The sequence below is a fragment of the Pinus tabuliformis genome, chromosome 6 (genome assembly GCF_031772625.1).
Source record: "Pinus tabuliformis cultivar Carrire ecotype Pingquan chromosome 6, CPIR1, whole genome shotgun sequence".
NCBI classification, from domain to species: Eukaryota; Viridiplantae; Streptophyta; class Pinopsida; order Pinales; family Pinaceae; genus Pinus; species Pinus tabuliformis.
The window spans coordinates 367,190,492-367,204,511 of record NC_142292.1 but is presented as its reverse complement, the minus strand read 5'-3'; positions in this window follow the sequence as shown (position 1 = coordinate 367,204,511).

Genomic DNA, 14,020 nt, shown 5'->3' with positions numbered 1-14,020 from the left:
TGAATAGGGTTGAAAAATATTTCAGGCTTTCAATCCCATACTCAAGTTTATTTTTGGGAACATATTCCTTTGGCTAGTAGTGCATCCTCCTTTAGGAAAATAAAATTGAAAACTCTCATTTCAAAAGAAAAACTCAGATCAAAGAGTACTCTCAGGTAGGATTCCAGTGATATATGTTTCTATTTGATATTATTACAATAAGGAAATCTCATTTCATTGAGCATGTGGGCTTACACAATGTTGATATTTGGAAGCACTGGAAGACAACAAAATTATATATTTTTGGTTTCCATGTTTGTTATAAATAATTGGCTAAGCGGGTTGCTTCAAGTATCGTAACTAATGTGTTAGTTATTGCAAGAATGTGTGATATTTATCAACAATAATGATTGGATATTATAAACAAAACCAAGCATACCTTGGGATATGGGTAAAGAATCAAAGGGTCTTGCAAAGTGCAACATCCCTCCTACAAGTTGCCACCACAAAGCTTGTGGCATTTCCTCTTGTATTATTTTGAATATTATCTTGTCATAAAATATCAAATATTAATATCATATGATTATAAAAGTCATTAAGAGTGAAAGAGTCATTGGGGATTTGATGAGTCATGAGGGCATCTGAAAGGTTAGGGTATGTCAAAGGTCACCTCACTTCTATAAATATACCCTCACGCATCATTTCTAAGTGGAATTTAGCACATGAGCTAGGGATAGCATTAGATAGTTGTTTTCTTCTTAAGGAGCTAGAGGCACTTAGATCATGGAAGATAGTAGGGCAAGATGTGGTGAGACTTGGGTTTAGCCTTGGGGATGATATGAAATGCTCACATACCACTATTGGCTTTTGATGGGATTGTGGCACGTGTATTGAATTGGTAGCATTATCAATGAGGATTTCTTCATTTTGGCATATATTCCCATGAATTCCTTTGTTGGTTGTACCAGCTAACTGATACTCCAATTAAGTTTGCATGTGTTATTTCATGTTGGATTTATGTTGATGAACTAATTCATGGCTATGACATACATTTTCTTTGGGTATGCTTTCCTTAATCCATGTTATGCTAGAAACTGATCATGAACCAATTTGCAACTGGTTTCTAGTTTCTTCTTACTTGTATGTTTTAAGATGATGTTAGCTAGTTGGTTTATCTTAAGGAATATTGTTTTATTGTTTTGATATTAGGTTATTATTCATCATTCTACTAGTTGTAAAATTATGTTGTAAATTTTCATCTGCTTAAGAAGTTTGATATAAAATCAAGAGACACAATCCTACTCTACTGATCAAAAAAATTCAATTCACATTTTATAACATCAATCACACACATCCAATAAGAAATAACACACATGAACAATATTTTTCCAAGGGAAAACAACTGTTAAAAACCCCTTATGTTTGCTTGCATTAATCAAATGAATAGAGATGTATTACAATTGGTAGCTCAATTTGAGCTCAACCTGCAAGTCAATAACCTATTGCTATGTTCAATGAGAAGCTCCAAACCAAACTTAGTCAAAATTTGCCTTAGATTGAGCCCCTATTTCCTTGCTCAATTCCTAAGGAATTAGGCCCTATTATCTAGAAATTTTGCTCCAATTGACTGCACATTTCCCAAGGTTGATCATCTTGTTGCATGAAACACTTGTACACTCCAGAATAGTATACACATAATGTTACATTACCTTGGAATATCCACCACAACTGGGGAAATCGAATTCTCTATATGCACTAGCTATTTTGGGTTGCTTGATTGGTTAACTGGATGATTACTGAGTTAGACTGTTGTCCCACTACACAATTGTCATCCACTAGTTCCTCCACTATTACAACTAGTTTAACTAAAAACAACTTGAAATAACTGACCTTAATTGCTACAAATTATCAATCACACATGCTTAAATGAACTCCAAGCCATCTAACTCGAATTTATTGAGTAAAATGAGTGACACAGGCCATGTCACACAAGTTAATTGCATACAAGTTGTCTGTTGATGCAGTAATTCGAATTTTCTCATTTTGATCAAGGCAAAATCAAATTGATACTTTCTTGCTACATTTTTCATCACTCCCTCTCAGAAAGAATGGGATTATCAATCACCCTATCCTACACCTATGGAACTTGAAATTCCCTCTTGACAAGGCCTTTGTCAAAATGTCAGCATCTTGTTCCTTCATTAGAATGTAATGTAGCAACATTATCTGCCTCTACACACAAAGCCATAAATGATGATATTGAATATTTATATGCTTGGATTGATCATGAAATGCCATATTCTTAGAGAGATTAATGCAACTTTGATTATCACAATAGATCACCTTTGGATCCATCATCTGACTAGATAGTCCCACAAATATATTTCTCATCCAAATTGTCTCACATGTTGCTTGACTTGCAGCCATGTATTCTACCTCTACCAAGTTGAGGGCCACATATCTTTGCTTGTTTCTATACCAAGAAACTGTTGTGGACCCAACACCGAAAATTCCACCTAATTTTCACTTTCAGATGGATGGACTCCCTTCCCAATCTGCATATGTGAAGTTGCACAGCTTCACTCTCTCTATTTGTATGTACCATAATCCATATAGGGTAGTGCGTCTGAGGTACCAAAAAACATGCTTCGTTGCCTTCCAATACAATTTGGTCATCCTAACCATATCTTGGCTCAGTTGGTTGACTGCATAGCACATATCTCGTCATGTGTTCACAAGATACATCAGTGAACCAACTAACTGCCGATAAATGGTAGCATCCACCTCTTCACTTGAAGTGGCAGTCTCCTTACTCTAGATAATTGCTAGAGGTGTCTCCATGGGCTTACAACTCTCCATCCAGAATAACTACAGTATCTCATTGGCATACCTTCCTTGAGATAGAAATAATTCCCCATCACCTTGCCATACTTCCAACCCAAGGAAGTAGTGCATGAGACCCATGTCCTTCATTTAAAATTCCCTTGCAAGGTCCTCCTTGTAGGAGTTGATGAACTAGATAGATAACTATCGATCTTGATGTACCAAGCATGAAGTGCTTGTTTGAAACTGGGCAATGCTCACTTGAGTCATCACACATTAGCTCCCAATAAAATATCTCAAAACCTTTTTCTTGCTCGATGTACACCTCCTCCTCAATAACCCAATTGAGGAATGTTGTTTTTACATCCATCTAGTGGATCCTCCACCCCATTTGTGCAGCTAGTGCAAGAATTGATCTAATGGATGAATACCTTGCTATAGGAGCAAAGGTTTCCTCACAATCAATTCCCTCAACTTGAGAGAATCCTTTGGCCACAAATCTGGCTTTATAGTTCTCTATTCTTTCATTTGTTGCATGATTAACCTTGAAGATCCATCTCAAACCCACAATTTATTTATCTCTTGGTCTTGGGACCACTTCCTAAACATTGTTCTTCATGATGAATTTGTATTTTTCCAACGACCCAAAAATGTTTCTCTATTGTTTCCTTGAAAGAGGATGGCTCAATCTCTACAAGCTCAGTCACTAGAACCATGTAGCTAGTGTACCTCTCAGGTGACCTCCTTTCCTTGTGAAAAATTGAAGGAGCTCCCACGTTCTCCCTCGCATCCTGCACCAATCTATCAGCTTCCCTGGTTCTTTTTCTTCCTTCTCTAGATGGTTTTGCTTGATCAAATATCTCCACTCTACCTCCTCTATGATCCTCCATTTGTGATTGCTCCACAAATCCTTGAGTTTCCTCTTCATGATCCTCCTTTGGAACTAAAAGCTCTTATTCCGGTGGGATCTTAAGCTCCCTCTCAAGAGAGCACTGCATTTCTTTCTCCTCATCAAACTTTACATCCCTTCACATAATTTTCATTCTGAGGGAAGGTAAGTACGCATGGTAATTATGTGTGGTTTTGATGTAACCCAAAAAAAATCCCAACTTTGTTGTTGGCTCAAGCTTCTTCCTTGAAATTTTGGAGAAATGGTAGTAAACAGAGGCTCCAAAAATTCTGAACTGAGACACATTTGAATTTCTCCTTAAGAAATCCTCCTCTAGTGTAATCATACCAAGAATCCAATGAAGACTCTAATTCTGCAAGTATATTATTGTGTTACGTGCCTCTGCCCACAAATGTAGTGGTAGGCCTTGGTCATGTAGCATAGCTCTTGCAACTTCAACAATGCTCTGGTTCTTTCTCTCAGCTACCCCATTCTTCTATGGGTTGTGGAGTGTTGTTAGCCCTCTTCGAATGCCTTATTTCACATAGAAATCCTTGAAGTCATTCGAAACAAGCTCACCTCCATTTTCAGTCCTAAGAGCCTTCACCTTCTTACTAGTCTCTTTCTCAAATATCGCCTTGAACTCCACAAACTTTGAGAATGTCTCATCCTTCTTCCACATGAATAAGATCCAAAACTTCCTTGAGAAATCATTAACAAATATAACATAGTACTTATGTCTGGCAGTGGAGGTTGTATAGAAAGGTCCACATACATCATAATGGACTCTTTCCAAGACTTCATGTGCTTTTCTGTCTCCATCATGGAATGTGGATTTTACATACTTCCCCGAGGTACAACCTTTGCAGACATCTTACTGCTCAAGTGATCCTTTAGGGAGACCATTGGTTATTTTCTCCATAATTTTTAGGGCACCATGATGCAAATGACCCAATCTCATGTGTCAAAGTTCACTGACATCACGGCTCTACACTTTCTCTGCCTTACTACTCAATGTCACACAATCTTCCACATCAATTTTATACAGGTTCTTCACACAAACCTGGATTTGTTTCACTTGTACAGTGGCTATGTGTCTTGGGAATGTTTTCCATTTGTTGAATATCACATCATAACCACAATCTTCCAAAACTGCAATAGAGATGAGATTACTCTTTAGGCCTCGAAAAAGAATGACATCTTTGAGGAAAATAGGAGATCCCAAATCCCTCTTAAATGTTATTGTACCAATCTTGGTCACACTATACCTTCTGTCATCCCCAAGCTCAATATGCATATGGATATCTTTCTCCTCCATGTCAATAAAAAACTCTCTATATCCTATCATGTGGAATGAGGCACTGGAGTCCAAGTACTACCCAATCCCTATCACCGTGCTAGCCATGTATGTGATAAGGGTGATTCATGCTCGAACTGTGAAGCCAAGGCTTCACCTATTGCTCCTCTTGAGTTCTTCTTGTTATCCTTTTTAAGTGGACACTTCATAGGATAGTTTCCAAATTCATGACAATTGAAGCATTTTATTTTAGACAAGTCTTTCTTCTTGTCCCCTTGGTTATATTCTAGTTTGGTTTGAGACTTCTTCCCTTTTCCCTTATTTACCTTTCCAACCAATGCAAAATTTTCTTCATTCTCTACTTTGGATGATGTTCCATGTCGATTGTTTCTCCTATACTCTTCTTGTACCAAGTCATACCACAACCTTTCCAATAAATTTTCCCTTCCATTCACTAAGCCCTGGTAGCTATGCCAACTTTTAGGAAGGCCTATAAGAGCTAGGCTCACTAGGTGCTCTTCTGTAGCAGTCACACTAACCCCTCCAAGCTCATCCCAATATCGTGTAAATTTTGTGAGATATTGCAAAATATTATCATTCTTCTCCATTTTAATTTTTCAAAGTTTGTCTTTGAGGGCCATTTTTGTATGATCATTGTTATTCTCAAACATCTATACTAGTGCCTTCCACATTGTGAACGGAGTTTCTTTTCCATGGATATTTAAGACAATGTGGTCTCACACTCCCTCCAAGATTATTCTCCTCACCTTGGCCACATATTTCTTCCATTGGGCTATAATCTGTGCATCAGATGTTTATGGTTTTGCAAGGATTTTCTTCATATATTCTAGAAATCCATTGTCATCAAGCACCGCCTCCACATGATCCTTCCATGCAATGAAATTAGAGTTTCCTTCCAAGGCATACTCTAATCTCAACCCGTTGAAGGTCATTTTCTTGATCTTGGAGGAATCCTGCTACACTGAAGCTACAAATTTGAACCTCCTAAGAAACAACTTCGAAGTTTTTGTTCTAATGTGAATCCAGCTCTAATACCATGTATAATTATGGTGTAGAATTACAATTTCTCAAGAATTTTGATCTAAAATCAAGAGACACAATGCTACTCTATTGATCTACAAAATTCAATTCACAATTTAGAACACAAATCGCACACATGCAATAAGAAATAACACATATGCACAATATTTTTCTGGGGAAAGTAGTTGCTAAAAACCCCTTATTCATGTTTGCATTAATCAGATGACTAGAGATGTATTACAATTGCTAGCTTTGTATGAGCTCAACCTGCAAGTGAATAACCTACCTCTCTGCTCAATGAGAAGCTCTAACCGAAACTTAGTCAAATTTTGCCTCAGCTTGAGCCCTTATTTCCTTACTCAATTCCTGAGGAATTAGGCCCCTATTATTTAGGAATTTTCCTCCAATTGACTGTGCAATTCCCAAGGTCAATTATCTGGCTGCATGCAACACATGTACACTCCAGAATAGTCTACAACTAATGTTACACTCCCTTGGAATCTCCACCACAACTGAGGAACTCAAATTATCTAGATGCACTAGATTTTTTGGGTTGTTTGAACAATTAAATGGATTATCAATGTGATAGACTGTTGTCCCACTACACAACTAACCTTCCACTAGTTCCTCCAACTGTTAAAACCAGTTTAACTGAAAACAACTTGAAATAACTAACCTTGATTGCTACAAATTAGCAATCAAACATGCTTAACTGAAATCCAATACCTCTAACTCGAATTTACTGAGTGACACAAGCCATGTCACACAAGTTAACTACATCCAAGTTGTTTGTGGATGTGGAAATTTGCATTTTCTCAATTTTATCAAGGCAAAATCAAATTGATACTTTCTTGTTACGTTTTTAAACAATAAGTTGTCAATTGAAAGTTAAATTCATCCTCATTTTTCAGGTATTACATGTTAGTGTCAGTTAGTTCTGCCTATCACTAGTGATCAAATATGCTTTTACCAAGTTTGTTAGGGGTCTCAAAGTCAAATTTTTTCATGTCACTAGGTTTTCAAAATAAAATTTGGTCATTGGTTAGTGTGTCTATGTTGTAGGGAAAAGTATCCAATACGGAATGACCCTATCCCACTCTAAGGGTGATAGTACCTCAGCAACAACCGAAGCAAAGCTATCTAAGATTTCTTCTTTATGAAAGTAAAATAGGGGAGAAAGGGATCCACTAACCGATGTCTTTCGCTAATGATTGATCCAATCTTCTCTCCTTGCTGCTTGCTCCCAGCTCCTTGCTCTTTCACTGGCCCAGCTACACAAAGATCCTGCAAAAGGGCAAGAGAGGGAAACTACAAGAAGCATACATTCATAATTGATTCAAGGATTAGAATAAATCAAATACACAAGTATAACAATACACCATTGAGACACATGCATATAGAAGAACCTCAAATGCTTTATTAATGGAAGAAGTAAAGTTCAGGAAGTGTTACAACCATAAGAGGCCCAATCCAGCAACACCTCCCAGCAGAAAGAAATCTCCTCTTCACCTCCTTCAAAGCAATCACCCAATAGCTCTAAACTCAAACCAACAGCACTTCCTTACATTCACAATATTCCAGCCCTCTTAGACCTCATGAGAGAGCTCTATATATAGGAGTTTTGGAGAAAGGATGAGTCAGCTTGAGAGCTAACTAGTGTCCTCTCCCACTTCAGTTATTCTTCAGTCCTTGAGTCCACTTGGAGATCCTTGCTTCCACTTGGAGATTAAGAACCTCTTACTCATCACTAGGCGAATTCCTTGATCCAAGTGTCACTTTGGAAGCTTCCTGGGCACTGACACATTGAGGAATGAGACTTCCACTTGTCAAATCTCGCTCAGCGCAGGTAGCCTTTGTTGGAGTTGACATTCAACGCAGGTACAGAGTGGAGCACTTGACATTCAGCGCAGATGCTCAGTGGAGCAGTTGACATGATCCAGAATTTGCTTGTTTTTGAGTGTTTTCAGGTGGAGAACTGATATTTAGTGCTGTGGTTTGCTGACCTTGTTCCTCTAGGGGTAGGAACAACATGTTTAGGGACTTTGGATCCCTTAGATTATGGACATTTCATGCTTCATGTTGTAAGGCACAAAAATGTCTATAACAGTTGCCCCCTAAAGTATGAGGTCGTTTATCGGGTGAAATGCTTTATCAGGAGGATCCGAAGTTCATTCAATCGCTGAGAGGTGACCTGTAATAAGATACAATACAATACATTATTTTTCATTCTGCTTTCATGATCTAACTGAGGCGGGCATTCCCATGCTCAGCTTTATAAATTCATTTTGGTACATAGAACAGACGATCGTCTGATGGTAGACTGATAATTCTCTGCTGAAATTATCATCCTTTGAGTAGGATGATCATCTACTGCAATGATGTACACGACAAATGTCTTTATATCTCCTGAATATATATCGCAGCCCGGATGGATGAAACTAGATCCGGGGTCTTCAAACTCGTTCGATCTTCACTCTAAGTACAAGTCGATCCATGTGAGAACTGCACTGAAGTCGAACATGGAAAGACATCGCTTGATTACCGGTCAATGATGTAAACCGTTAACAAGCGCGAGAGGAATCACCGATAATGATAATGACCCTCAAGGTACTGCAGTACAATTCACGTGATGTGAATAAAGGACTTGGCGTCGAACATCACGCAAAATCTTCTGGTCGAAGGTCATTGATGTATACCTGTCGCCGGAAGTGAGAAACTTGCCATTGAGGCATGCAAGCTTCAAAGTACTGAAGGGGTTGTTCCTAGATCAACTTCTTGGATAATGAACTGAAGTCGACAAGAAGCGATCCGTCAAAGGAGGGCCTTAATGAATCCCACATTAGTGACACGGAACGGAGCTAATGATTTTAGTGGAGGTGAAAACAATCTGTGACATATGATTCAGGGTGGCGGTCATGAATGGATGAAGGATAATGTATGGTAGTGGATGGGACACGGTTGACTCTTTCTGAACGACATCTCTTGAACATATAACGACGCTGATGCGATGGATCGGTAGCATTACCCCAAATGTGGATGGTTTGGCGAAGACCATGGTGATGAGACCGGTGAATGAAACAACCCAACCCGATGTGGTACAGAGGAAAAGTGTCATGTTCAAGAGCGACTTGCTACCATTAAAGCTTTGAGGTTCTCCCAATTTTTCCCCAGTCATTTCTGACCAGTACCTCTTTATTTTTGTCAAGCTTAAGGAGGATAACATATGCTTGTTCTATAACCTGCCCTTCGGGCAAGCCCATCGCTATGTTTTAACGAGCCTAGCGATAGGGAAACTCGTTCTCGTCTAAAGACAAGTTTGTCGCTATTTAATCATTTTAACGAGTCTAACGACAAGGAAAACTCGGTCCTTTTATTTTTTAGAGAGTCTGAAAAGGTACAAAAAGTTAACTCCAAAATTCCTTTTTCGTCATCTAATCCCTTAAGTCTGAAAAAGTATAAAACAATACAGAAGGGATGAGTTTTCGGTACTTTTAACGAGCCGAACAAAACAAGCGCTCAATCTTTTTGTGCAATAATCCCTCAGGTCCAAAAAGATTAAAATCTAGAGGAGGGATAGCTCTTCCGGTCGTTTAAAGAGCTGGAAGGCCAAAACTCGGCGAACTTTTCATATTTTACGAGTCAGATGAAAAGAGCTCAAAGAAGACTCGTCTTTTGAGGAACGAGTGATGAACAGGGATAGCAACTGATTCCAGGTACAGGTTGGAATTTTCCAATCACGGCAGTGTCACGAGGATGGCTAGGTGAAATCACTCTTCGCAGCTGTTCCTCAAAATGGGTAAACAATCATATGGAGGTGAACGATCGGCCAAATGACGGTGGAGGTGACAGGTGCAAACACGACCAAGGCTTTTTATGGCTGATGAATTTACGATCACAATGGTTATTTACCGGTTCATTTTTTCTGGATGAGCTTGAACTCTAAGGGAAAGCCTGCTCACAATCTTATGTTTATTTTTTAACGAGCATGAACTATGTGCTAAAACTGCTCGGATCTTGCGTTTATTTTTTAACGAGCATGAACTATGTGCTAAAACTGCTCGATATACCAGTCATAAGATAAGAATGTCTCCTGTGAGATAGCTATTTTTTATGGAGCTTTATCTCATGAAGCTATGCTCCATATCCTTTCTTTATGCAAGTTCGGAAACGGCTAATCCTACGAGTTTAAAGGGTTAGACCTACAGGTTTAAAGGGAGGACCTAAAAATTTAAAAAAATAAATAGTCGTCCCTTACTTGCACTCCAAAAGATTGCATGCCCCCAGGTATAAAGTACAATTTCAAGGTTGCCCCTACTTATCCGCTAAAACATTTGTTTTAACGGGTGAGGCTTACCTCTTTCTGGTTACCCAAAGATTGTTTTGTTAACTTCTTCAAACGAAAACATTTCTTCGACGACGTCTACCTAAATAGACAATGGTGAATGAAAAGAAGATTATTCCACTCACATAACCTTGACAAAAGAATCTAGAACAACCCTCTCTCCTCTTCAGACGGGGTACGGACTAGTCATATTCTCCCGCGGAAATTCTACCTTATTCCCGAGGTTTTCTCTGCCTAAAGCAGACCAGGATGCATGCCCCCTGGGTTCCAGTCCTATTTTTCCGAATCACTCGCACTCATCGGGAAGAAGGACTGGGGGTGGAGACATTTCTTGATTGAATAGACCATTCAGGGTCGGTATTTGACTATTTGTGATGCGTGATCCCGGAAATGAAAGTTGGTCTACGAGTTTGACTATTCTTTCTTCGTGTGGAAAACACATTACTCTAAAGAGTGAGGAGACTATTGCTCCCATGCAATATATATAGTCTCGTCCAAGGAGTAGGTTATAATCCAAGGGTCCTTGAACGACCATCACGTTCATTTGAACGGTCTTCCCTTTCAATGTAACAGGCACATTGGGGAGGATCCCTAATGGTCGACTGGTTCCTTTATCAAAACCTGAGAGATTTCTTATCTCAGGCAAAAGCGCCGGGGAACCCAGTGCTTTCCAAGCAATAGAGGAAAGGATACTCACAGATGCCCCTTCATCAATGATAGTGCCAGCCATTACCATTCTGTAGATTTGGACTATGATTTTGAATGGTATATTGGCTGGCAACCGGGGTCTGCCCAGTTGATTCCAATCAAAGGATACAACCAGGTTGCTTGGTGGTGGAACCGAATATACGGCCGGATATGACCCTGACGATGTTCCTTCCTGCGATAAAGGAATGGGCGCATTGCCCTGATGCTCATCAGAGTCTGTGTTGATGAAAAGAATCTGGATGGTGTCATCCTTATTCTCTTCAGTGAGGGTGTCATTTGAAGATGAGTCTTCAGTGACGGTGTCATTTGAAGATGAAACTTCTGAAGGGAGAACCGGGTCAACTGCCGTTTCGACCTTTGGACTTTCGTCCGGTCTGGATTCAGTAGGTTCATTTTCAGTGACTGACGCTTCAGTCGACCACTTGAGCGGGCCAGCTGTATTTTCAACCAACGAAGGACTTGGCACGAGTTTTTTGTATCCAGGAGGAAGTCTTAACGGTGAAACCGAACGATCTTCCAAAACTATCTTCGCTTCGTCTAAGAAGGGACAACGGTGGATGGCGTGATCGCCTTCACACAGTCTGCAGGGGAATCTTACTCACCCTCTTTGTCTTGAACCTTCACTTTCGCTGGTTGACGGTAAGCATTCAACATGGCTATCAGAGGTTGATGCTCCCGAATTGTGCAAACGAGGGGACCAGTCCCTTAGTATCCGGGGAATACAGGGACAATCTCTATGGAAGTGGTCTCCTCTACATATGACACATGGCGATTTAGGCCCGGTCTGTGCTGTGTGTGGATTTTTGTCAGATGTCTTTTGCTTGCCCCCAGTCGCCTTAGGCTCCTTCTTCTTCTTCTCTCTCTTCTTTTTCTCCTTCTTCTCCATGGGAGCTTGGCTTTTGCCGGCTCTACCTTGCGAAGACGAGGGATTGGAGGAAGAGTTATAGGAAGTAGAAGGCTGGTGGGCAGCTCTAGACTGATCTAACTATTGACTCGACTGTTCAGGAACCATGGTGTTCTGAACTACATTGGTTGAGAATAGCCAAATTGGCAGGCCAATTGTCAGTCCTGGAAGCGACAATGTGGCCATATGGGGTGCACCAACTTCTCCCCAAGAGGAGAAAGGACTAGGATTTCCATCATGGGGAATCCCTTGGTTGGGGCGTTCCATGTTCTCAACCTATAGATCAACGCAGGAATAGGAGGTGATTATGTTCCGTTTAAAATAAATTTTATAACGACGCTTTAGACACAAATTGCTTTTTCACTTTTTAAGAGTCGAGAAAAAGCTAAAGATGACTCTAGTCTCCTTCGATGTTTTAACGAGCCCGAAGTGACAAATGCTCGGATGGACTTTTTCAGTTATAGAGTTTGAAAAAGGCCAAAAGAAACTGCTCTGGAGATCTAGGCAGAGGGTGTGCCAAACCTTTCGCGAAACCACAGAATACGTTTTATGGTACGGGTGGTCGATCTTCGTGAATGCTGTGTTCACTGCATCGCGATTAGTAGGGCGGCCGACACGGATTCCTAAGGATAAAGGCTTTTTTCCTATAGGGGTCTCCCAATATATACGCGACGGTACGTGGGAGCACAAGTCCATATTGATACTTATCGCTTCACCGTGGAGGAATCACCCAACCACTCAACGCTAAGATATCACGTTTAACGACGCCGGAACACGTCTCTAGCTTAGACCTCTATGTGTTTGCGTTATGTTTCAAAGCGTTGTTATGTAAATTCAATTCATTTTAAGTTGATCTGGTTTAGCAGTTTGCCTTTATGGATCACCACGAGATGTATAATACAACTTCCTAAATGCAGTCTAAGATGATAAGAAAACTTTTCAATCTTTCAACTTTGAAAATCTTAACTACTGAGGGAAAAGAAAGACATCATCTTTTCACATAGATCATAGAGCACACACTAATGCACTTTCTCCTAAATCAACATGAAAACTGTCAAAATGCACATGCACAATGCAGGTATTTCTTTTCTCTTTCTTAATGTTGATGTATTACAAAAAGAAAGCTGCTGTATAATTTTGAATTCAATTTCAAGTGAAAGCAAACAAGCTTGTCCAAAATCAAAAGACACCTTAAGATTTACTTGTTTCAACACTAGAAATACATAAATTCAAACCATATGACGAAAGCAAAAGCTCAATCAGCTATGAACAGCAAACAAACTAACTCTTAAGATCAATACGACACTTATCACAGGTCTAGATCTAAGAGGCCACAGCAAGACTAGTTCGCTTTTCGTTATGGGAAACTGTAAATGATGTAAGAAATACACAAAGAACAATCACAGTTTCTTTATACAACCGAGGCGGAATAGTGGCAAGGAAAGTTGGTTTCAGATAGGTACATTGACTGATAACAGGCTGCAAAAACAAGGATGAAAACAGGGCAAGAAACAGCAGGGAACCCCAGTAGCACAAGGCAAGACTGGTTCAGCGCAGGTAGTACACTGTCAGTTTGACATTCAACGCAGGTAGCCCCTTCGGGAACTGCGCTGAAATGCAGACTGCCTTCACAGTGCCTGCACTGAAGAGAGAAACTTGCGTTTCTCTTGGTTTCCGGGTCACAGATTGCTCAAAAATTCACAGTTTTTGGCCAAATCAGAAGCTATCAATCAAGTACACACTAAAGGGTAATTAGGAGGATGAAAAGCTATCACTAAGAGCTGTTCAGAGTCCTTGTGGATCAGCTCTTCAAATCATAAACATGCCCAGAAACTGAGCTAGAGTAGCTGCCCTCTACTTTGCATTTGAAAGATCCAAATGCAGTTCGATTCGGTACTCCCTGTGTTTAGGAAATGAATAGCAAAAAACACAAGCAACCAACAAGATACGATCCCCAGCGGAGTCGCCAATTTGTTGTAGGGAAAAGTATCCAATACGGAATGACCCTATCCCACTCTAAGGGTGATAGTACCTCAG